The sequence below is a fragment of the Tenrec ecaudatus genome, chromosome 4, assembly GCF_050624435.1.
Source record: "Tenrec ecaudatus isolate mTenEca1 chromosome 4, mTenEca1.hap1, whole genome shotgun sequence".
NCBI lineage: Eukaryota > Metazoa > Chordata > Mammalia > Afrosoricida > Tenrecidae > Tenrec > Tenrec ecaudatus.
Genome location: NC_134533.1, coordinates 43,082,653 through 43,109,073, shown reverse-complemented (window position 1 = coordinate 43,109,073; position 26,421 = coordinate 43,082,653). Strand labels below are relative to the sequence as shown.

Genomic DNA, 26,421 nt, shown 5'->3' with positions numbered 1-26,421 from the left:
TCTGAACTTTGATACAATTTATGAACATGCTCCATGAATTAGAAAGTTAGTGGGAAAACAAAAGGAAGATGCCCTCCAATGAGACAGATTGACACAGTGACTGCAGCAATGGGCTCAAACTAAACAATTGTGAGGATGGCTCAGCACCAGGCGATGTTTCCTTCCTTCAGTGGTTCAGTCTGAGCCAACGTGAGGCCGCCTACAGGCAGCAATGCTACTTTATTCTCAGCCTTAGAAACGAACCCTGGTATACCCAATCTTGGATAAAAGCTAATGTTATTCTCAAATAACATCTGTTAGTAATAAGGTATTTGCTACTGATTTGTTTGGAACAACAGAATTACTTGAAAATACCGAAAATTGTGCTTAAATTAGTTGGATTGTTAGAATAACCAACACAACAAAGCCATTCTTTGAAGAAGTGTGATAAGAATGCACCTTAGAAGTAAGGATAGCAACATTTTGATCCGCTTCCTTTGGACATGTGATCTTAGGAAAGAACAGTCACTACCAAGTGACATAGCTGAAAAGTTGAGGTCCTTTAAAATGACGGACACTCTCAGTTTGATGGATTGAAATGATTGTTAGTGTTGTCGTCACTAGATGCCATAGCGTCTGTTCTGACGCATAGCAACCTTATGCATAACGGAATGAAACAGTGTCCGGTTCTGCACCGTCCTTACCAGTGTCCCTGTACTTGAGCTCATTGTTGCCACTACAGTGCAGTCATCTCCTTTAGAGCTTTCCTCTCCTCCACTGCCCCTCTGCCAAACAATATGTCCTGCAGGGACTGGTCTCTCCTGATGACATGTCCAAAATGTGTAAGACAAAGTCTCAGCCTCCTTGCCTCTAAGGAACACTCTGGGCATACTTCCAAAATAGATTGATTTGTCCTTTTGGCCGTCCATGGTATTTTAAATTTTCTCCACTACCAGAATTCAAATGCATTACTTCCTCTTTTTTATGCAATGTTCTACTTTCACATGCATATGAGGAAATTTAAAATATCATGGCTGTTAGGTGCACCTTCATGATCAAAGCAACATCCTTGCTTTTCAGTACTTTAGATTTTTAACAGCAGATTTACCAATGTAACACATCTTTTGATCTTTTGTTGGGTGCTTCCAAGTTTGTGGATTGAAGTAGGACAAAATCCTTGACAACTTCAAACTTTTCTTCATGTGTCATGATGTTACCTATTGATTTAGTTGTGAAGATTTTGGTTTCCCCATGTTGAGTTTTAATCCAAACTGAAGGCTGCAATCCTCATCGTCATCAGCAAATGCGTCAAGTCCTCCTCACTTTTAGCAGGCAAGATTTTGTCATCTACACATGGTAGGTTTTTAATAATCCTTCCTACACCCTGATGCCATATTCCTGTTCATATAAGACAGTTTCTCTGATGATTTGCTCAGCATTCAGGTTGAATATGCCTGGTGAGATCTACAACCTTGAAGCACACCTTCCTGAGTGAAACCATGATTAAAACAGCAGTAACAATGGCCTCAAACAATACCAGTCATGGAGATGGGGCAAGATTAGGCCATGGTTCATTCTCTTATACCTCAGGTGGCTATAAGGTGAAGCCAACTAGATAGCAGCTATTAAGATTAAAAGAGTTATTGCAGAGAGGTTTAGCATGACAAGGGAAAATATTTAAATATGATTTGTGTGATATAGTTAAGGAGAAGCAACTCATTATTCTTGTGTGTAATAATGAGGAGAAAATATTCATGTGGGTGTTTTGAAGATTAATTAGTTGATGTGTATAAAATGCTTGAAGAAAAATATATGGAGTAAATTCTATGTAGTAGTATTACATTCCCTGAATTCTGTCAGGCTTTATGACTGCCCTTCCATGTGCCCATCTTTCTGCACTGTTACCAGACTTCCTTTCTACAGCAGCACTGATTTTGTCTTCATTTGAAATTTGTTCCAGATTTTTCCAGTCATAACTCTCTACATATGCCATTACTTTTAATTAATTTTTATTGATTTTTTAATTTAGGATACTTTTTCTCTCTAAGAAAATGTACATACATTTGAAATCAAGAAGGAAAAAGTCTATAGAAAACAGAGAATAACTATGTCAAGTGTAACTGGTATATGAAATAAATATCTCTGGTTTACTACAAAAATGCACGTACTTACATAGATGACATCACGCACACATTAAAAAACACATTTCTTCACTTTCAGTGTTAGATAAAGTAATTTTTCTTATGTAATTTTACCCCAGAACCTGTTGCCTCAAAATGACTTATTCCCTGAGAACTTAATATGCTTTTTTTTAAATAACAAAGTAATATGTTGTGGTACTTAATTCTCCAATATTCACTTTTTATTGTTATTAGGGAATGGTTCCTAGTTGATTAAAGGAGGAAGCTTCTAGAAAGAGTTGAATTTTTATTAATATTCTAAGTCATTATTTTATTTCTATTTGAATAGTTTTTTGTTTGCTCATATTTTAAAAAGGAATAAGTCATTTTTTATAGTTTGATATTTGTTTTAAATTTATTTTTAAAACTTAATTGAATTTTAGACGTGATTATAAAGTGTAAGAAAGAGTGACATCAAATATCACACATGTAGCTCTTTGAGCATAAATATCTTAAGTATTAATCATTTTCAAAATGAACTCATTGTCTCTTTGGATATTGGATTTTATATACACACCAATATATACATACACACATGTATATACACACAGTTAATCAACCTGTCTCATTATTGTATTTTTGTACTGATCTAAGACAAAAGCATACATTATAGAAATAATTTAAGTTAAAAGGCACATTATAATTTAAGTTAAAAGGCACATTAGGGGATATGCTATTATGATCTAATCATTCTCCTGGGACATCATAAAACAAAAAATACTGCATCATTATCTTTAAATCCAGAGGCAGTGATTACCTTGTATCCACTGTTTTAATTCCATATTGGTTGTTTGGGATGAATTTATCTGTATTTGTATTTTCACTTAAAAGATGTTTAACCTGCTATTCCACCATTATTTATAGTTTCTTCTCTAAATTTAATCACATAGTGTTTTCTTTTGTTTAAAATAAAACCATTCATAATCACCTCAATGTTTTCTGCATCAACTCTTTGCCCTCCATTGTTTAAATACCACTTTATGCTGGTGATTCACAGTGTTTCTAAAAGCCCTGAAAGGCTCTGGAATGATTCTTGAGGTTCTCAAGGCAGATACCTTTACTTTATCCTGGATTATGGGGTATAGTACAAAAGCTTTTAATAATTTGGGGTCACCCAGTAGTTTTTTTTCCCTAAAAAGGGAGCTGTCGGCAAATAAGTTTGAGAACCTATGATGAATACCTGCCATTGTTAGTCTTGGATAATGATATAAAATTAGTCTTTATGCTTTCAATAATATTGTAAATTTATGCTTTAATAGTGTAGAAGAAAATATATAAGCAAATAGGAAATATCTTAGTACAAATAGGAAGAAATACAGACTATACATTTCCTAGTTCCATTTCTCATGTTCATAGCTTTCTTTCTTGCTGATTACCCGATTTTGCCACTATGAGTGAGAACCTTTAGTTTAAGTTCTAAATTCTAGAGGACTTGAGGTTCTAGTCCAATAATTTAAAATCTTGTTTAAATTAAGTGATTCTGAAATCCTAGATTGGGAATTTGCAATTCAGCAATAACTGTTTGAAACTAAACATGTGTTTCATTTGTTCTTTTCAAATCCAGCCGTTGGAACCTAACATTTTGGTTGAGTTCACTCTTTTTTTCCCTCTTTCAATTTAATTATGCTATTGAGTCAATTTTGTCTCATTTACATAAATTTCTTTCTCTTCTCTGTAATAAGATGCTAGAACCTGAACATCTGGGCAGAATCCAGACCCTAGAACTTGCTAGCTGCCTCCTTTGTCAAATTATTCGGTTCCTTTGTGCCTCAGTTTACTCAAACAGAATAAGCATCGTGAGGTAGTAGCACTGGTGGCATAGTGCATTACACATGGGTCAGCAGTTCAAAACCACCAGACACTCTGTGGGAGAAAAATGAGGCTCTATTCTTGTAAAGATTTAGAGTCTCAGAAACCCACAGAAGTAGTTTCTGTTCTTTCCTATAAGGTCACAGTGAGTAGAAATCCACTCAATGGCAATGTTTTTTCCTGTTTTTGTTTTTTACATGAGGGGGAAATATAAAAAAAACAATGATTCCTTAAAAAATTACAGTAATTATTTACTATAATTACCATCATTTATTATTCTTCTGCACTAACCCCCAGTTGCTCTGTGGCAGAAAAATGAGACATCCTCTAAAGCCTCAGAAACCCCCTGGAACAGTTTTGAGTTTCGAGAATTGACTCCAGGACAGTGGGATTATGTAATCTCATCATATGGAATCTATTTGTTGGTGGAAGTATGTTGAGGTGGTCTTTGTGACCAGTGGGCCAAACTAGTTCTATCAGTTACTACCTATATGATATTCAGTAGCTACTCATTTTACTTCTGGCGGATTCAGAAAACATATATAAAATGGAGACACTCTCAGTACTTTGTTTCATTCTTGTAAAGAAGATATTAAAGTTTTTCTATGGGAGACCAACACAGAAACTGCCTGACACAATAGACCCAATGTTACCAGTAGACCCAATGTTACCACTTTTTCTTGTTAAAGTATAATTCCCAGATAACATATCAAAAGTTTTAGACTTAAAAGAGAAAGGTTTTAGGCTTATATATTATTAACAAAATTGGAAAGGCATGAATTTGATAGAATTTTCTAAATGTAGTAATTCGTAGTTAGAATTACAAACTACACAAAATTCTATGTAAATGAAAGTTGATTCCCATTGACGTTATTTCTTAAACTTTATAGTATTTGGTAAATCACTTTAGAAATGAAACACTTTTGATAATGTCTTAAAGAACTCATGTAAAAGTTTGAAAATACTATATGTGAACTTTGTCTTATAGAACAAAACAAAAAATCGTACAAAGAAAGGATTAGCCCCTTTCTGATGTTTGGTCTAGAAGTTGTTATCCTCCTTGGACACATCATCAGGAGGGACTAGGCGGTAGAGAAAGGACATCATGTTTGGTGAAACAGAGGGGCAACAGAAGATGGGGAAACCCCTCAAGAAGATAAATTGACACTGTGGTTGCAGAGGTCAGCTTACATTTAACGGTGGTTATGCAGTGGTGCAGGGCCGGATAGTGCTTTCTTATGTTTTACAGAGGCTTGCTATTTATCAGAACTAGCTAGACGGCACCCAACAATAATAATGTGAATACCAATTTTCACCTAGCAGTAAGTAATCTCCAGGGTAAATTTTATTGCAGTTAATTTTATTTCAAGCAATTGGTATAAAATGATGGATTACTTCCATGGCTGCAACAATGGGCTCAGGTATTGGAACAGTTGTGAGGATGTTGCAGGACAAGGCAGTGTTTCATTCTGTTGTGCAAAAGGTCACTGTGAGTCAGAACCCACTCATGGCATCTAGCAACAACAGCTACATGTTATTGTTGTTTCAGATTTAGAGCTTAAGACCTTTTGACTTTAGGAGGAGCAATGCTTAACCTTAGTCTGCTTTTTCTGACTGCTAAAGGTTATTTGCTTCTGCTATCATTTACCTATCCAAACATTCCCCTAAGGAAAATCTGTACTGGCAGTCAGGTTGCTTGTTCCCATGCCACTCTGAATGGCCACATATAATCATATATATGAGGGGGTACCCCCCTTAAAAATAAATAGAAAAAGCTCCACTAGGCGGAGCTTTCATAGTATACATCACCCCACCCCACCCTAGTCCACACTAGACCAACACCAAGCAACTAGCTCTGACTTATCTGACCTAGTGCACCCAGTGGCATTGCCTACGAAGGTCCTCTCTGTTCACAGTGAATTTTTTTGTAAAAGCAGTTTTGCTCAAACCTCACTTTTTGTGATGACCAATTTAAGGAAACAGCGTGTGGCTGTGAAATTTTGTCACCTGCTCTGGAAAAATGCTGCAGAAATTGTTGTGATGTTGAACACAGCTTACAAGGACAGTACTATGGGAAACACTCACATGTGCAAATGGTTTTCTCATTTAAAAAGAGGTGAAATGTCCATTGATTTCAAACCTCATTCTGGACATCCATCAACTTCCTCAAATCGGTGGATGAACATCCGTCCATTTCCCAAATGACTCGTAGTGTGTTTGGAGTCACACTGTTAACCAAGCTTTCTATTTAGAGTTTCTGAAAAGTTTGCGTGACAGTGTTCAACAAAAAACGTCCTATTCGGTCTTGCCATCATGACAGTGCACCTGCTCATGTAGCAATCTCAGTGCTTCAGATTTTGGCAGAAAAACAGCATGTCTCTTTTGCCCCACACACCTTACTCACTTAGCCTTGCTCCATGCAACTTCTTTATATTTCTGCGAATGAAAAGGGCTTCAGAAAGACAGTGATTTGACATCGAAGAAGTGAAGAAAAAAAATGAGGGAGGTGCTGTCAGCCATCCAAAGAGATGAGTTTGATAAATGTATCCAAGTGTAATGGAGAGCACTTTGAAGGCGAATAGGTTTTTTGGAAAAAAAAATTTAGATACATAGCTTTGAAAAAAAATTCAAGTATTTTTGGATACCCCTTATACATCGATTCTTCTTAAATCAGCATTTATTATTGACATCTATTTATATTAACAAACATAAATAAGCATAGTACATATGTTGTTTGAGTTTCATTGTCAAAGTTTATCCAAGTTATTTAAAGAATTTGCTACAGATAGAAATTCACCTTGTTTATAGTTTTTGCTATTAGTCACAATAACACAATGAACATTATTAAAATTTATAACTTTTACAATGTTACTAATTACATTACAAACACATTTGCAAAGCACATTTTATAATGTTTGGTGCATATTACTACCTTCGGTTGACATTCTATCAGCAGTATTGTTTATTCACTTCTCATATAAGATAGATAGTAATACTCTTTAAGAAATATTGTTAATCAGAGTACTTCATTGTAATTTTTTCATTTTTTGTTAACTTGACTATATATGTAGTAGAATCTGCAAACATTCATGGAAAAATGGGGAGCTAATAAAATGAGTACAAGAACGAAGAAAATGTTCTAAAATTCATTTTTTTACATCATTTTATTGGGGCTCCTAAATTCTTATCCCTATCCATACATCCATCCATTGTGTCAAGCGCATATGTACATTTGTTGCCATCATCATTCTCAAAATATTTGCCTTCCACTTGAGCCCTTAATATCAGGTGCTTATTTTTCCCCTCCCTCCCCTCTCCCCCTACCTCATGTACCCTTCATTATTCATAAATTGTTATTATTTTGTTATGTTACACTGTCAGACGTCTCCCCCTGCCCTCTTCTCTGCTATCCATCCCCCAGGGAGGATGGACCTAGATTCCTGTAATAAAATTACGTAGATTCCTGTAATAAAATTCATTTTTTTAATGGTTGTTCAACTGTTCTTGAGATGACCGAACTATTGAATTGTATATATGGATTATATAACAATAAAACTGTGAAAAAACAAAAAGGTTAATGGAATTTTTCCATGAACATTCTGAAGCTCCCTGGCCTCCTATATACACATATTTGTTTGTCTTCTTTTTTAGTATGTTTATTTTTAGAATTCAGACATTTATCTTTTTTTATTGTTTTGGCAATAACACCTTAAATTGTGTTCAATCCAAAGATTAAAAAAAAATTTTTGGAAATATATTTGTAAATATTTCTTACAGACTTGTGTTTTAGGAATTGTCATTTTTATAGAAATCAATTTGTTTTTCATTTATTTGATAATAATGGATTTATTGTTGTAGTTTTTTTGAAAGGTAGACTCCCAGACTGTATTGATGTTTCCTACAATTGATGTATTTTCTTATTACATATTTTCCTTTTAAGGAACTTGCTAATTCTGTGATATGTTTGCAGTTTAATTTTACCCAATAGATGAAACAGCAAAACCTTTTTATACTGATTTATTTATATTTTTAAATTATTTTATGTGTATGTGGCAAGTGTTTGCATATTCTTGTTAAAATACAATCTGGGAATGCTCTACTAGCAGTGTTTGGGTCCAACAGAGGGTGACTCTCCAGGGGATGGATGAAACAGTTACTGTAACAGTGGGCTCAAACCTAACAGAAATTGGAAGGCTGGGCCAGGCCCTGGCAGGATTTCTATCTGTTGTGCTATTAGTTGGCACCAGCTCTTAGCAACAACAAAAATTTTAAGTCAACTGGATTTGATATAATTATTATGGATTAAACTTACTAAATTTTAAATTTTGGATTACTTAAATATGAGTTGTTAAATTTGCTCCCTGGTAATTTTTAGCATACATTCATATTTCTAAAATTTCTTAAAGTTAAGTGTAGTCTAATATTCATACATCAAGATACAGACTTTTAAATTGTTCAATTACATGCCTTTTTATGAGGAAATATACCTTTTTATTTATTTCCCAGACAAAGGTATAGGTGGTATGCATTTTGTTTACATTGTCACATCCTTTTCTTTGTTTTTGAATTTCATTTAGGTGAAATTTTAGTGTGCATACTCATTTATGACTGACTTGAAAATGGTTAAGACTCTCAGCTTCTAGCTGAAGGGTGACTTGGAAGAAAGATCTGATGACCTACTTCTGACCTACTAGCTATTAAAAGCCCTTGGGGGAATATTTGTACTCTGATGTACGTGAGGGCTCAATGAGCTAGAATTAATTTGATGTTAACTGTTAAACCATTTTCGTCAGTCAACACTTTAAATATATGTGTCAATCGTTTATATTGCTGATAGGGCTAGTAGTTACCTTTCCCCCCAAAATTGTATAATTATGCAACAAGTTCTCTTCCATTTTTCTGTTCATGGACTTTAGGATAGTTTCTATATGAGTTTGAATAAAACAGTATGAACATGGTTGTAGATATCTTGGTGTGGTCACATATGCTCATTTTTCTTGGGCATGCATTTGAAGTCTATGAAGAAAATATCAGTGAACATCCATTTGGTTTTTAACTAGGAGTCTACCTTAGTGTGACAGCAATTACAATAAGCTCATCGTTTGCATCAAATAATGAGAATCTAATTGAAGCTGATAAACATGAAAATTTCTGAAACACACAATAGATACATAAAGAAATTTTACAAATGCATTGATTTTTTAAATTCTTTGATATAGTGACTTGTAAGGTAAAGGTATGCACGCATTAGTTTATACAATTTAACAGTTTTACAAAGTGGTTGAATCTCTCTATACTTTTATCAGCAGTGTTTCAGATTTCTAATTCTTCTACATTCTACCCAAACACTTTTGTTATTAATTTTATGCATTCTGATACGTGTAGAGTGGGTTGTTGTTGTTTTTTAGTTAGATTTCCTTGATGAAATTTTAGTTACCAGAAGCACAATCTAGCTTAGTTGTTTAAACTAGGAGCTTGCAATAAAATGTATATATAATGTAGAAAACTATCAGCTTTTACAAGGATACAAATTATGAGGGTTTTGGTGGTGACAGTGCTATATATTCATTTTAAATCAATGCATTTTGACAAACATTTTTATTGTTTCTTTCCTTTAATATCACTTAATCCCTTATATTTCCATGACCCAGGGATTCAGCTATACAAGCAATCTTTGTATTATATCCCCCCCCGAAAAAAACCCAGATTTTTTTAAAGCTATGATTTAAATTTTTTTATAAAACAACCATATCACCTTCAAAGTCCTCTCCATTACACTTAATATATCTGTGATTCCATTCTTCGAAAGAGTTTTCAGACACATCTGGGAAGGGCTGCCAGCATTTCCCTCAGTTTTTTTTTTCACCTCTTCTACCTTAAATCTCTGTCCTTTCATGTGCCTCTTCATTCATGGAAACAAAAAGAAGTCATAGGGGGGCAAGGCATTGTCAAAGGGGCAACTGTTGAAAAAGCAGTTCCCAGTTTGTCACAAGTCAGGCCTTTCTGGTTGCACAGTTAAGCAATCTTTTCAGAACTTCTAAATCAGCTGTTCTCAACCTATGGTGCCCTACCCCTTTGAGGGTGGACTGTCCCTTTCACAGGGATTCCCAATTCATTACAGTAGTAAAATGACAGTTATGAAGTAGCAACAAAAATAGTTTTATGGTTGGGGGGTCACCACAACATGAGGAACTGTATGAAAGGGTTGCGGCCTTAGGAAGATGGAGAACCACTGCTCTAAATAGAAAGCTTGAGCAGCAGTCTGAGCTGGTGGAACCAACTCCAAATGCACTGCGAGTTGACATTTTCCTCCATTTGAGAAGTTGATGGATGTCGAGAAAAAGGTTTTTCAATCAACATTTCACCTTTTTTTGAATGAGAAACTACTTGTACACTTGAGTTTTTCCTATAGCACTGTCCTTGTAAGCGTGCTCAGCATCAAAACAGTTTCTGCGTAATTTTTCCAGATTGTGAAATAAAATATCACAGCCTCACGCTGTTTGCTTAAATTGGCCATCACAAAAAGTGAGGTTCAAGAGAAATTGCTTTTAGAAAAAAATTCACTGTGACCAGAGAGAACCTTCCCAGGCAATACCACTGTGTGCACTAACTCACAGCGAGTTGCTGGATACTTGCCTAGCAGGAAAAATGCATGAAAACTCCGCCCAGCAGAACTTTTTTCCATTTTGGGGGGTACCCCATCATATGTAAGGTTGCCATGAGTCACACTCAAGGCACTTGTCTCTGATAAAATAATTTGTAGCATAGTTATTATAATCTCAATCTCAGTATAAGCAATAAAATTATAGGTTATATTTTCATGAGTCATCCTCATTTTCATGACCCTTTTACTTTATCATGAATGATGTCATTTTCCAAGGTCCAGTCTCTCTTGATAACACATCTAAAGAAAGTGAGATGTAGCCTTCTGGCTGTATTTTTTGTCGGTCAGTTTGTTATTACTGTGTGTTGTGTGTTGCTGTGATGCAGACAGCCACGTCACTGGTATTTTAAATACTTTCAGGGTTACCCAAGGTAAACAGATTTCAGTAAAACATTAAGAGCAATCTAAACAAAGGAATAGGTTGTCTACTCTTGAGAGATTAGTCACTGAAAACATTGAATAACTAGATCATTTTTATAAACAATTGTATAAAAATCTGTATTTTTAAATCAGTACCTTCACCTTAGTTTCTATTTAATATTGACATTTGTGAAATATTTTCCTTATTCTATTCAATGTGTATTTTGGGATTATCACTTTTTAGGATATATTTGAGCTTATAATAAAATATAGAATACAAGCAATATTACAAGTTAACTGAAATACAGCATAGTATGTAGATTATTGAAATTCATTTCTCAGAACCCCTTAAGAAATGGTAAATTGTTTAATATTGCTTCACAATTCGGAATTGCATTCCTTTCTTTAACATACTATTTGGTATTTTTAGCCTTTAAAAATTACGACAAAACAAACTCACTGATACAAACTTTGTATTAGATTTTATGACATACTGTCTTTTTTATTTTTAGAATTTCCCGATAGATTATAGAATTATGTCTAAATTCAATATCAAATATTACTATTGAAGTACAAGGCCATGAATTGGTGCCAAGGAATATCTCAAAGTTCTAATTTGAATTTGGTAGATTTTATCAGAAACGTCATGTATTTATTTGTTGAATTCTGATTAATAGAGCCAAATCTGGATTTATTTATTAAGTCTAATTATAGATTAAATAAGTGGTAGAAAATTACAGCCATCAGTGTGAATTGAGGTTGAAAGCCCCTTCACTTCATCAGCATTCCATCAGTTGAGGTGTGTAACAGGTGAACAGTTCAAAGGGAAAACATCTGTGAGCGAATCATTTCCATTTCATGATTCCCTTTGGTCAGTACAGTACACATCATATTATGAAATATCACTAGGATGCCATATCAGAGTATTTTATGATCTGTTCAAATAACACTGTCATGGACATTTCAGTGAAAGGAAAGACTCCCAAATTGATCACTGTCAGCTGTGTTTTCATTGCAGCAGCACTTAGTTATGAAGCCATTACTACAAAGTCTTTGGAAACAGGGTTCATCTGTATTTGCACTGTTATTGATCCATAATTCCTCTTTTGAGGGCTTCTGCTAGAATCCACTACAGTGTTCAGTCATTTTAGTTAACACTATTGATCTCTTGAATGTTGATTATACTTTATTGATTACTTTAATTTTTCAAATCAATAGTTATTCAAAAGTTAATTTAATACTGTTTACTTCCCATGATATGATTGTTCCTCATAAAGTGAAATCTCTGACTTACACTTTCCCTTTCTAGCTCTGCTGTTGGTGAGTGTAGTCATTTGTTTTGAAAAAGGAAATACACTGTGTTCTTTTCCATATATCCTGCAACATGGCTAAAAATCCCTTATCACATGAATTTATTTTGATTAGTGATGTAAAAGAGAATTCATATTTTTGTTAATGATGAATATAGGTGAACTATTTTTTAAATTATAGGAAGAATCATGTCAAAAGTTTATTAATCTTTTCATTCTTTTTGGACTCAACTTCAACTCACTTGATGTGCTGTTGGATTGCATTTATTTCAGGTGCAGGGAGAATTATGACAATTCATAAACTTCTTCTCAGTAAAAATCAGATAGGTTTCAATCCTGTTTTTTTTTATCATTTTATTAGAGGATAGTACAACTCTTATCACAATCCATACATCCATCCATTGTGTCAAGCACATTTGTACATTTGTTGCCATCATCATTCTCAAAACATTTGCTTCTACTTGAGCCCTTGTTATCAGCGCCTCATTTCCCCACTTCTTGCCTTCTTCCCTCTTCCCTTATGAACCCTTGATAATTTATAAATTTATATTTTGTCATATCTTCCACTATCTGACATCTCCCTTCACCTACTTTTCTTTTGCCCATCCCCCAGGGACGGGGTTATATGTAGATCCTTGTATTCCATTCCCCCTTCCCACCCCACCCTCCCTCGACCCTCCCAGTATCGCTACTCTCACCACTGGTCCTGAGGGATCATCTAGCCTGGTGTTTCCAGTTCTTATCTGTACCAGTGTATATCCTCTGTTCTAGCTGGATTTGTATGGTAGAATTGGGATCATGATAGTGGGGGTTTCTCAATCCTGTTTATTTTGAAAATTAATATTTGAGCTTGCGGGGATGCTTATATTTAATCTCCTTAGTTTATCATTCATAATATAGAAGAGTTCTTTTGCCACAGACATATTTTAAGATGTAGTAACAATTCACAGCTAAACTTAAAGGAGACTCGTAAAAGGCAAAGTTAGTTTAATTTTTAGCATATTATGAATGATGATATTCAGAAACTGCATCAGCATATTTTATCCAGAGACAAAATCCTGTAACTGATTAAGACAAAGTATCTATTGTTTCTATTTTTTTTCCTTCTAATCAGATTATAGAATTTTCTAGAACATAGTTCGTATTTATTATCTTCCTTTAGTGTACTTCTGACCTGTTTTTGGTATATTTAAAACCATTTTCATAATGTTAAACCTGTTTGCCTGAAGTTATTGGGAGCACTGTGTTTTACTTCAGTGTAATTTTTCTTATGCCTTATGTCTTCTCAGAATCAGTTATTCAACCAGAGAATATCTTGTTAGCTTATTGGTATCTCAAGACTATCATATAACATTTTTTTCATTTTCATGATATCAAAAGTAATAGAATGACAGATGATATAATTTCTACAATTCACAACTTGGCTTACAGAACTCAAAGATATCCAGGAAATAAATAGTTACATATATTTTTGAAATAAAATTCCCAAATTAGAAGTTGTTGATTCTTAAAAGTTGAACCAGCCTTGCGTTACCGTGATGAGGCACCCTTGCTAATGATATATAAGTATGTTTATGTCATGATGGTTTCTTTTTGCTCATATTTTGATGCAGACTTTTGGGTCTGTGTTCATGGTGTGTCTTTGTAGTTTTCTTATATCTGTGTCTGGTTTGGGTATCAGAGTAATGGTGATCTCATAATACGAGTTGAAAATGATCTTCAATACCATTTTCTGCAAGATATTTTATAGACTTGGCATTATTTTTACCTTAAATATTTGGTGAATTCTCATTGATGTAATCTGGACAGATAGTTTTCTTAGTAAGATTTTAGACTGAAAATCAGTTTCTTTAATTGATGTAGGATTATATAGGCTATTTCATTGGTTAATAACAGGGAGATGTTTTTCCCCCAAGAGAATGTTAAGCAATTTCTGGAGGGACATTTTATTTTAATAAATAAATCATTTTATTGGACTCTTTTACATATATTATAACAGACCATACATCTCAAGCAGATATGAACAATTATTGTCCCCAACAATTTCTAGACATTATCTTTATTCTTGACTCCTTATATATCAACTCCTCTTTTTTTTCTTGCCTCCCCCCACCCCTGCTACCCTCCACCCCCCCCACCATGAACCCTTAATATATTAGGTATTGTTATTATTATTTATACATATATTACCCTGCCCTTTCTATCTCTTCACCTACTATCCTGGTAGTCTTCCCCTGAGGGGGCTGATTCTGCCATCATTACTATCCATTTCCCCTTCCCTCCTTTTCTACCCCTTCCCTTCCCCTCTCTTCTTGGAATTATTGCTCCCATTACTGTTTCTGAGGGGTTTTGTCTTTTGTGAATTCCATATAATGAAAGGTTGGAGGGACATTGTAGTGTCCCTCCAAGAAGAGGATACCACCAGCATCTAATCATATAAACCAAGTGTACTACTAAATTTCTTGGACAGCCCTTCTATAACACAGTATTATCTGACCCAAAACAGCAACTTCAAAGTTGAGAAGTTTAGTCTGTTTCTTCCTTAATCAGTTTTAGTAATTGATGTTTTTCAAGGAATTTGGCCATTTTTTCCCCCCGCTAAATTTTCTATTTAATTGCCATACACTAGTTCATGTTGTTGTTGCTGTGTTCTATCAAGTTGATTCCAACTCACACTGGCTACATAGGACAAGACTATTCCTAGGGTTCCTGAAGCGGCTGTCTTCACTGAAGCAGATTTATTGACATATCTTTATACCCTTTGAATGGGTTCCAACTGCCAACATTTTAGTTTATCAAAGAGCACTTAACCACCATTCCACCAGGATTCCTAGACTTTTTCATTTTATATACTTTTTTAAACTTTTAATGTTTGTACTATCTTAGTACAGGCATTCCCAGGTTTATGAAGATCTGATTTTTGGATAACACATAATTGTCCTTTAATATTATATAAGTCACTTAAAAATGATTAAACTAAATTCTTCATTGCAATCACCTTCACTTGCTGCAAATACACTTTAAATACGAGCCATCCACACCTGTTTCACTCCTCGATAATTGCCACTTTAAGACTTGCCGACACAGATAAGAACAGGTCCCATTTTTATCCTGGGGACTGCCCGCCTATATTATAATGTTTTCTTCCTTTTTAGTCCATCTTCTCTAAGCTTTACACTGTCAGCATTACTGTCATTAATGAGAAGTTGTAGACTAACCAACAAATTCCACTGTTTTAAATTATATTCCTAAGACAGATAATTGTCTCAACCTTTACCTTCCATATATATCCCGTAATGGATTCAGTACATTAAGACTCTGACCTCAACTGCTCGCCATATCAAAAGAATGGTCTTTCTATTCATAAGTAATTGAGGCGCCCTGGTGGCACCGTGAGTAATAGTAGCAGCCATAGCTGCTACATAAGAACAGCAGTTTGACACTAGCAGTCGCTTCATGGGAACAAGATAAGGCTGTAAAGGCAATAGTTACAGTCTTGGACACACATGGGACAGATGTGCTCTGTACTGCCGGGGCACTATGAATAGGAATCATCTCGAAAGCAGTGAGCTTGGTTTTGATGGTTTCCCATAAATTATCACATTAACTGTCTGAAGGATGAAAGAAGTCCAATAAGAAAACACGTTTTTAACTCGATATGTTCCATACTAAAAATTATATGTTATATCATTGTCTCTTCTCTTGCTCTGTTGCTAGTTGATTTCAATTCCAACTTAGAGTGGTTCTATGTACCCAACAAAAAACATCGTAGTCTTGAGCCACCCTCACAATGTATCCTGACGTCCATTGTTGCTGCCACTGTTTTCTTCCATCTCCTAGAGTATCGTTTTCTTTCTCACTGACCTTGTATGGTTGAAGTGGTTAAAGCTGTGACGCCCTTTTCCCGGGACTGGTCTCTCCTCATAACATGTCCAGAATACTTGAGCAAAGTGTTATCCTCACTTCTAAAGTGCATTCTGGCTCTACTGTTTTGAAGACAGATTTGCTGGTTCTCCGGTCATCGTACTTTCAGTATTCTTTACCCATGCCATAATTCAAATACATCAGTTATTCTTCAGTCTTCATATTTATTGTCTAAATTTTGCATAAATATGAGATGATTGGAAAACCCGTGGCTTGAATCCTGTGCAACTTCATCTTTAAAGTGACATTCTTGCTCTTCAACACTTTTCAGGCCTGTGCAGCAAATTTACCCATTGCACTCTGTTGCTTGATTTCTTGTTTACCAGTTTCTTTCCATCAGCTCTGCTTGTGGACCCAGCTAATCAAAATCCTTGGCACATTCAATTTTCAAAAAGTTACAAATGATCCCTTGACCAAATTCCTATTGGCTTTACATTAAACTCCAAATTCTTTAACATTTAACATTACTGTGTATTACTTGTTCCTGAAATATATATATTTTTAAATATCATTTCCTACCTAAATCTTATACACTCCCTGACTCCCATCAAGGTCTTGTTGTTTGGATCCTAAACAAAGGTTGCCCTCAGCACCTCTTTATTCTTTTAGGGTTTCATCTTGTTCCTTGTCTGTCACGTTCTCCAAAATAGCCCACTGGACTTTCCCCACTGTTTTTGTCTCTTTGTACAGCATCTTGTTTTGATAATTTGACTTTTTTATTCAGTAGATGATTATAACTCTCTTGATTAAAGAACTCTCACCCAACATGAGAAAATGTATTGATAGATTAGCCATCACAGAAGGCAGAGACAACCTTTATAAGAAGAATTTATGTCTTTCGATAAAGGAAAAGATGAAATAAAGGTTTTTTAAAGGGCAAAATCTAATTATATGAATGGATAAGACTAAAAGTCAAGTTTAGAATAATCATTTTAAAATAATATTTTAGAAAGTGGGTCATTGTGTAATAAAAACTGTTCAGTGAATTTGGAGTTTATAACAAAAATCCATACATTTCAACAGTAAAGAAATATTTAGAAATGTGGAGCAACTTTATGGACATGTAATTAGGGTGCAAGACTACTCTTTCTTGTTTTTTTTTAACATATGTAGGAAATAATAAATTATGCCTCAGAGCTTTAAACGATATGGTAAGTTAAATGTTCTTCCAATAGTTACCATTCCTTTAAAATACTCATGGGGTATTTGGTAAAATTAATGTGCTTGAAAATAAGCTTTACTAACTACTCCCCAAAATTAACATTGTCATATAATGAATAAATATTAATAACTAAGCTACATGTAAAACAAAAACAAGCTAAATGCAATATTCTTCATAAACATTTTTGATTCAAAGATAAAAATTTCAGTAACAGACTAATGAGTTAAGAGGAAAAAAATTTACTAATCATTTTAGTAAAATCATTTATCATTTTTCTTTTACAACAATTTCTTAACACTTAATCTTACCTAGGATTAAATTTTCTCTATTTACTCATTTATCTTATACTTGCTTTTAAGTTATTCATAAAAATGCATGTCACAAATATATAATTGAGCATGGAAACAGGGTAGGACTTTTATTTTAGGTGAAGAGTCAGAATAATAATGAGAAAAATTACTTTATGTTCAGTTTAGTAATATTTCCTTTTTAAATACTGATGGTGATATTGAAGATTATTTAATTTTTATCAGTTGAATATATTGGTCTGTTTTTTCATTTGATAAGAAGAAATAACAAACAAAGCACACAAAAAGTTAATGCCATTGAGGCATTTTGACTCAGCGATCTTATAAGACAGGGTAGAATTGCCTCTGTGGGTTTCTGAAACTGTCTTTACATGACTAGAAAGCCTCATTTTTCTTCCATGGTGTTTCTAGGTTCTCTTTGCTAGATTTATGAAAACTTACAGTTTATGTTCAGTAGTTATTTTCCTTTGTAGTCCAATATGATGTCATGTTGTTGTTAACCGAGTCTCTGACTCCAGGCAGCCTTATTCACAAAGGAAGAAACTCCTGGTCTTAAGCCACCCTGGTGATTATTTGCAGAAGGACCTTAGTGAGCTGCACAGTTTTCAGTGGCTGGTTTTTAGGAGTTTTCTGGGCATTTTCTTCTTTGTCTGTTTTAGTGTGGTGTCACTGAAACCTGTTGAGCATCATAATGAAACTCACAGTTTCTCCCTCCTGACAGGTAGGTAGTTGTTGCACATGAAGTCCATTGCTGGGCTTTGAACCAGAGTTTTCCCAATGGAAGCCAGGAATTCTACCACCGAACCCGAACTGTGCAATTGGGTAATTGGTTAATGCATTAACTAGGTCATTTGAAAAACTAGGAGTTTGAATCCACCCAGAAATACCTCAGAAAATAGATATGGTGATCTATTTTGTAAAAAGTAGCCATTGAAAACCCTGGAGCACAGTTCTACTCTGTGACCGGCGTGAAGTGGAATTTATTTGAGGTCAACTGGTTGGTGGCATAGTGAGTTACGCATTGAGCTGCTGACTACAAGGCAGCAATTTATGACCAGACACCACTCTTCAGGAACACCAAAGGGGCTCTTCTACTTAGTCCTATATGGTCCGTGGAATTAACCTCATGGCAGTGGATTTGATATTTTGGTTGATTGCATAAATGTTAGTTCATCTGCCATTCTCTTTTATAGCTATTATTTGCCATCAGTGTAATCTTTATTCAGGGAAGCAGGAAGTGTGCAATGGAATTGATCTAATCTAGCCTTAGCATTTGTTACACTTATTGTTTACGCAGCTAAATATTGCAGTGGTGCTCTCAACTAGCATTTAAGTACCTTTGTAAATGAGATATTTACATTAATTTTTCAGATTATATTAAGTATGAAAATATATTTGTTAGGGTTCTGAAGGGGTAATGATGGTGGGTAATAAGGGGAGAGATTTAATGAACTATCTTAGAACAGAAACCATGATCTATAATTTTGAAACTCCTAATGCAATCACACTCCACAGGTACTACATTTGTTATATTATGACTTTCATGCTTTTTAATTGTTTCTCAGAGACAATATATAATTTTGACTGTCAGGCTTAACATTCTGGCTTTTGATTGATGGTGTCTTGAAAGATATTATTTCTAAAAAAAAAGAAAGAAACACATTATTTCTAAATATACTTGAGATAGCATTAGATATCATGCCGTTATTGTTACCACCAGATGTTTAATGGTTATAATTGTATAATGCTATAGAGCATATAAAACATTTTCATATGAATCATCTCTTTAATCCACAAAATAATATTTAGAATCATCTTTTGTAAGTAATTTTTCCTAGGTCATATAGAGTGGAGAGATGAATCCACATTTATAATTTTATTTTCAGTGGATTTGAGGGCATCCCTATGATTTTCTAGCATTCTGTTAGAATTAAATGCATTAGATATGAAGAATGTTAAATAATACTAATACATTAAATAAAGAATACTTAAAGAAATTAATATCAAATCAAATATTTGAATCAAGGAAAATTATTAACACTAATTTAGGCTATTTTATTTTTTTGAAATCATTTTATTGGGGGCTCATACAACTCATCACATTCCATCCATCCATCCATTGTGTCAAGCACATTTGTACGTTTGTTGCCCTCATTATTCTCAAAATATTTACTTTTTACTTGAGCCCTTGGTATCACCTCCTTATTTTCCCCCTCCCTCCAAAGACCTTGATAATTTAAAAATTATTATTATTTTGTCATGTCTTACACTATCCAAAGTCTCCCTTCATCCACTTTTCTGTTGTCCATTCTCCAGGGAGGTGGGTTATATGTAGATCCTTATAATTGGTTTCCCTGTTCTAACCCATCTTCCCTCCACCCTCCTGGTATCTCCACTGCCACCACTGGTCCTGAGGACTTCATCTGTCCTGGATTCCCTGTGTTTCCAGTTCCTATCTGTACCAATGTACATCCTCTGGTATAGACAGATTTATAAGGTAGATTTGGGATCATGATGGGGGTGGGGAGGAAGAATTAAAGAACTGGAGGAATCATTAAAAAACTAGAGGAAAGTTGTATGTTTCATCACTGCTACACTGCACCATGACTGGATCATCTCCTCCTCATGACCCTTCTGTAAGGGGATGCTAATTTAGGGTATTTACTGATAGGCATGTTTCTGCCTATGTGAATGAGTTTTATTGAAAGTTTTGTTCTATCAAAACTGATTGTGTAAATAGTTCCCAATCTCTTTTAAGACCTTAATCTGTACAAGTCAAGAATTCTTGATTGTGGTCTGAAGCTGATCAGTAAGTACTTGCTTAATTTCCTTTTCTCAACATTATTTTAAATTATATATTATTCCCTAAATTAATTATACTGTCAATAGAATTAGCATACCCCAGGGGTTGATTTATAATGTTCCCTATCATAAAATGACAATGATGTCCCTAAAGTGAACCAGAGACATATAAACCACACTATATGAATGGATTTTCAGCTCACACTTAATTTTTGCCCCACTCTTAGAATAATTCAGTCTTAGGGCATACCTTGCTTGATTCTTGGCATCAACTAAGTCCACTTGGAAGAAACATACCAGCCTGTGTGATCCAAGAATTATAATTAATAAACTCCATATCTGAATCTGGGAATAGCATCAGAGCTTAAACTGTGATCACCTGGCTTGCAAAAGGCTGTAGATAACACTGCAAGCCTAAACTCCATTCATAGGGTCCCTACATAGTTTAAGACCCTATTGAATCCTCTCTGACCATAGTTGTTCTATCAGATAGAGAACAACAGAAATCCAATTAAGGAAAGTTTAATTAGATGAAGTATAATAACTTATAATTTGATCTTCTTTTTTGACCTATGCCAAAGAAATATTAAAGCTTTTAATAATTCTCCCTTCTTTGTGACTGAGCTTTGACTATGTTTTGTCTAGTCACTGTCGTTGGGTTTGCTTGTTTGCTTCCTGACAGAGTTTTGTATGATTTTGTGTATATGAAATCCAGGATTGATAATGCCTAGTGACATGGGAGGGAGGGATGGGGGAAAATGAGGGCATCAACAATGAGTACTAGAAGAAATGCATTATAACGATGATTGCACAAATCTTCTTAATAAGTGTGAATGATTAAATTATATGACATGAAGTATTTTAAAATGAAACTTTTTAAAGATTACAGTACAGCAGTAATGTATAAAGCAGTTCATGAGTCAAAATCAGTGATATTACATCAACGTATATAGCATTGCTGGAACTTTCCATTTTTAGTATTAATTTGGTTTACCTTTTTATATGAACTTTTATGCTGTAATGTTTACTTGAAAAGTTACATGTAATTGCACCTATCAATGTGAATACGATGAGATTTATCCCATGAGTTTGTTTTTTCTAAAGACTGTTCCTAGATAAGGTATATAAATCCTGTCTATTGTCTGAAGTAAAAGAGGCAGAGTGATATAGCAGGAACCCTCAGAATAGACCCTTAGACTATTTTTATGGTTTATTTAAATTTTATTATTTTTTTGTTTTAGTCATTTTATCAGGGGCTCATACAACTCTTATCACAATCCATACATCCATCTATTGTGTAAAGCACATCTGTACATTCATTGCCCTCATCATTCTCAAAACATTTGCTCTCTACTTAAGCGCTTGGCATCAGGTTATCATTTTTTCCCCTCCGTCCCAGCTTCCCCTCCCTCATGAGCCCTTGATAATTTATAAATTATTATTTTGTCATATCTTGCCCTATCCAGCGTCTCCCTTCACCCCCTTTTCTGTTGTCCGTCCCCCAGGGAGGAGGTCACATGTAGATCCTTTAATTGGTTCCCTCTTTCCAACCCACTCTCCCTCTACCCTCCCAGTATCGCCACTCAGATGCCTGTTCCTGAAGGTATCATCTGCCTCCAGCTCCCTTCTGGATTTCCTGTGCCTCCAGCTCCCATCTGTACCAGTGTACATCCTCTTGTCTGGAAAAATTTGCAAGGCAGAATTCAGATCATGGTAGTTGGGGGAGGGAGGAAGCATTTGAAACTAGAGGAAAGTTGTGTTTTTCATCGGCACCTTAACTGGCTCGTCTCCTCCCCTAGACCCCTCTGCAAGAGAATTTCCAGTGGCCGACAAGTGGGCTTCATTCACTATGGTAAGATTTTTTTGTTCTGATGATGCCTTACACCTGATCCTTTTGACATCTCATGATCACACAGGCTGGTGTGCTTCTTCCATGTGGGCTTTGCTGCTTCTGAGCTAGATGGCCGCTTGTTTACCTCAAGCCTTTAAGACCCCAGACGAAATACCTTTGATAGCCGGGCACCATCAGCTTTCTTCGCCACATTTGCTTATGAATCTATTTTGTCAGCAATCGTATCATGGAGGTGTGCACCCAGTGATATGATTTTTTGTTCTTTGATGCCTGATAACTGATCCCTTCGGCACCTCGTGATAACATAGGCTGGTGTGCTTCTTCCATGTGGACTTTGTTGCATCTGAGCTAGATTGCTGCATGTTTATCTTCAAGCCTTTAAGACGCCAGACACTATCTCTTTTGATAGCCAGGTATCATCAGCTTTCACATTTGCTTATTCACCTGCTTTGTCTTCAGTGGTTGTGTCGGAAGGGTGAGCATCATAGAATGCCAATTTAACAAAGGAAAGTATTCTTGCATTGAGGGAGTACTTGAGTGGTGGCCCAATGTCCTTCTGCTACCTTAATACTAAACCTATAAATATAGGCACATAGAACTATTTCCCCATCCTAATATATAAATATATTTGCATATGTACATGTCTTTATCTAGACCTCTATAAATGCCCTTTGCCTCCAGCTCTTTCCTCTATTTCCCTTGACTTTCCTCATGTCTCAATATCATGCTCCATCCGCACCTGGGTTATAGCAATACCTCTTCATTACATTACTCTTGATCCAGCCCTACCAGGCCTCCAACACCCACCTCACCACCAATTTGGATCACTTGTTGTTCCCTTGTCCCTGGGTTTATTTAACACTGGTTCCTTTCCCCCCACTTCCCCCTATCTCATTTCCCCCGGAGCTGTTGGTCCCGTTGTTTTCTCCTCCAAATTGTTCATCCAGCCTATCTTATTTAGACAGACCTGCGGAGATAATAACATGCACCAGAACAAGACAGCAAAACCAAGGAACAATAGACAACAAATCAACAACAAGACACCACTAACAAAGAACAAAACAAAACCCAACAAGAAAGAATAGCTTGTTATTAGTTCAAGGATCGTTTGTTGGCCTTTAGGAATATTTTCCTGTCCAGTCTGTTGGGGTGCCACGCCCTGGCCCCAAAGTCCACCTTCAGCGTTCACTGAGAGACCTTGCCATTCCATTCCCTTGCTGTTCCGCTGCACTGCTCCAGTGCTTTGTCTCCATATGGCGGCAACAGATCGGGTGCAATTCCCACAGTGTCTCCAGTGCTGTTCCTTGCAGGGCCATGGGTCAGTGAGGGGCGTCCTGTCTCATAGTGTGGCTGGCCGTGTGGTCCTCTCTGATGACTGGCTGTTCTAATTGGAGTCATCGTCCTCAAGGCCTGGTGATCCAGGATGTGCTCCCTTCTCTCCTCCTCCCCCTTCATTTGTTCCCGTGTGCTCCAATCACATATATTCCCCTCCCGGAATTGCAGATTCAATGCTGTACTTTGAAACAAATTCTTCTGGGTTGGGGCAGGTGTCCACTTAGTATTTGGTACTGGGGCCAGTTCCCAGAGCTCTCCACTGGTTCCCTACTTCACGCTGGAGTGTTGCATTCACACCTTGGGGCACTGGGTTGAAGTCTGGTCCCTCTTTCCCTGTGGAGATATAAACAATACCCTCTCCTTGGGTCGGTTCGAGCCCTGTACCCCTGCTACCCATTTCTTCCTTATTTTCATCATTTTTTTCCTTTCCCCACCTCCTCCCCAGTTGTCTACCATGTGCATCCCTGCATTTGATCTGGTCCCTGCCATACTACATGGTCCTCACCCCAAGAATGTTTGTATACAGTAGCTTTTTGCCTATGCCCCCTTTGCATTTTTTTAAAACGCCTGCTTCAGAGGACTCATGTTGTACTTGTCCTTTTGTGCCTGACTTACTTCGCTTAGCAGGATTTCCTCCAGTTCTTCCCATGCCGCTATGTGCTTCATATGTTCATCCCTGCTTTTTAGCGATGCATAGTACTCCATTATATGTATATACCACATATTTTTATTCCAATAGTCAGTTGATGGAAATTTGGGTTGCTTCCAACTTCTGTTCAAGTCCTTTGCCTACATCTCAAGTGGGCAATTAGTTTTTTCTTTTTGAAAACTATCATAGTATTGTAGATTTTAGTAATAAGGCCTTTGATGTGTCATTGCTAAAACATCTTATTACTCTCTTGGTGAATTCTTTCACTATACACAGGTGTTTTATCTTCAGTATATCCCATTTGTCAATTTGTGCCTCCTCTGTTTTTCTGTCTTTTCTTATTTCCGATAGCCTAGGTATTCCCTGTGCCAAAGTTCTCAAGTTGGTCCCAATTCCCTCATTGATGGTACTAATACTTTGGGGTTTATCTTCAAGGTCTGTGATCCACCTTGAGTTTATTCTTGTATATGGAGTGAGATAAGGGTCTTGCTTCATTTTTCAACAGGTAGATATCCATTTTTTCAAGCACTACTTGTTAAAGAGGACATCTGCTTCCCATTTGATATTTTTGGGGCCCTTATCAAAGATCAGTTGTCTATATGCTGATGATTTTATTTCTGCATTTTCAGTTCTTTTCCATTAGTCTGAGTATCTGTCATTGTACCAATACCAGGTGGTTTTGACCACTGAGGCTGTGTAGTATGTGCTAAAATGAGGTAAAGCAAGTCCTCCCACTGTGTCCTTCTTGAGGAGTTCTCTGCTAATTCTGGGCTTCTTCCCTCTCCATATGAAGTTGGTTATCAGTTTTTCCATTTCTTTGAAGAAAGATTGGGGCAATTGTATTGGGATGGCATTAAATTTACATAGTGCCTTTGGCAGAACTGACATCTTGTGTATATTGAGTCTTTCAATCCATGAGCATGGGATATTCTTCCATTTGTTGAGGTAGACCTTGGTTTCTTGTAATAGCGTTCTGTAGTTTTCCCGGTATAGATCTTTTGTTCCTTTAGTCAGGTACATCCCTAGAAATTTCTATTTGTATTTCGCTATTGTGAAGGGTACCACCTTTTGGATCTCCTTTTCTGTCGTCTTATTTGATGTGTATAACAGTCCGATGGACTTCTGTTTGTTGATCTTGTATCCTGCTACTGTGCCAAACTCCTCTATTGCTTCCAGTACTCCCCTTGTGGAACTTTTGGGACTTTTCCAATTATAAAATGATATCATCTGCAACATCTTCCTTCCCCAGACAAATACCTTTGATGTCTTTTCTTTGCCTTATGCTGTTGGCTAAAACCTCCAGCACGATATTACATAAGAGTTGGGACAAGGGGCATCCTTGTCTGGTCCCCTTTTTCAGTGGGATTGTGCAAATCTTTTCTCCATTGACTACCACCTTGGCTGTTGATTTTTCGTATATAGCTTGTATTGTCTTGAGGAACTTTGCTTCCATCTCAAGTGTCTTAAACAGGAATTGGCGCTGGATGTTGAATGCTTTTTCTGCATTTATTGATATTATCATGTGGTTCTTATAGTTTTTCATGCCAATGTGACGAATAATACTAATGGTATTTCATATGTTAAACCATCCCTGCATCCCTGGTATGAATCCCACTTGGTCATGGTGAATTGTTTGTTTTATATACTTTGTATTCTGTTGGCTAGTATTTTGTTAAGGATTTTTGCATCAATGTTCATTAGGGATTTTGTTCTATAGTTCTCCATTCTTGTGGGATCCTTGCCCCGTTTTGATATCAGAGTTAGGAGTTCCGGAGTTTGTCATCTTTTTTATGTTCTGGAAGATTTTTTGTAGGATTGGTGTTAGTTCTTCCTAAATGCTTGGTAGAATTCTCCAGTAAAACCAGCGGATCTTTTGTTGGTATTCCCTTGATAGCCTTTTCTATTTCTTCTAGTGCGATGGGTCTGTTGAAATTCTTGATGTCCACTAAGGATCATCTAGGGAAGCATTGATTTTCCAAGATTTTGTCCATATCTTCCCAATTGCTGGATTCATTGGAGTACAATCCTTTGTAGCACTGTGTAACTATCCTTTTGATTTCATTAGGGTCTGTTGTCATGTTCCCTCT

At 35.9% G+C, this 26,421-nt stretch overlaps 1 protein-coding gene across 2 annotated transcripts in view; it reads left to right on the top strand.

The window, feature by feature from the left end:
* METTL15 (methyltransferase 15, mitochondrial 12S rRNA N4-cytidine) overlaps positions 1–26,421 on the top strand; it is a 265,624-nt gene that overhangs the window by 70,133 nt on the left and 169,070 nt on the right. The gene's annotated exons all lie outside the window — the stretch shown is intronic.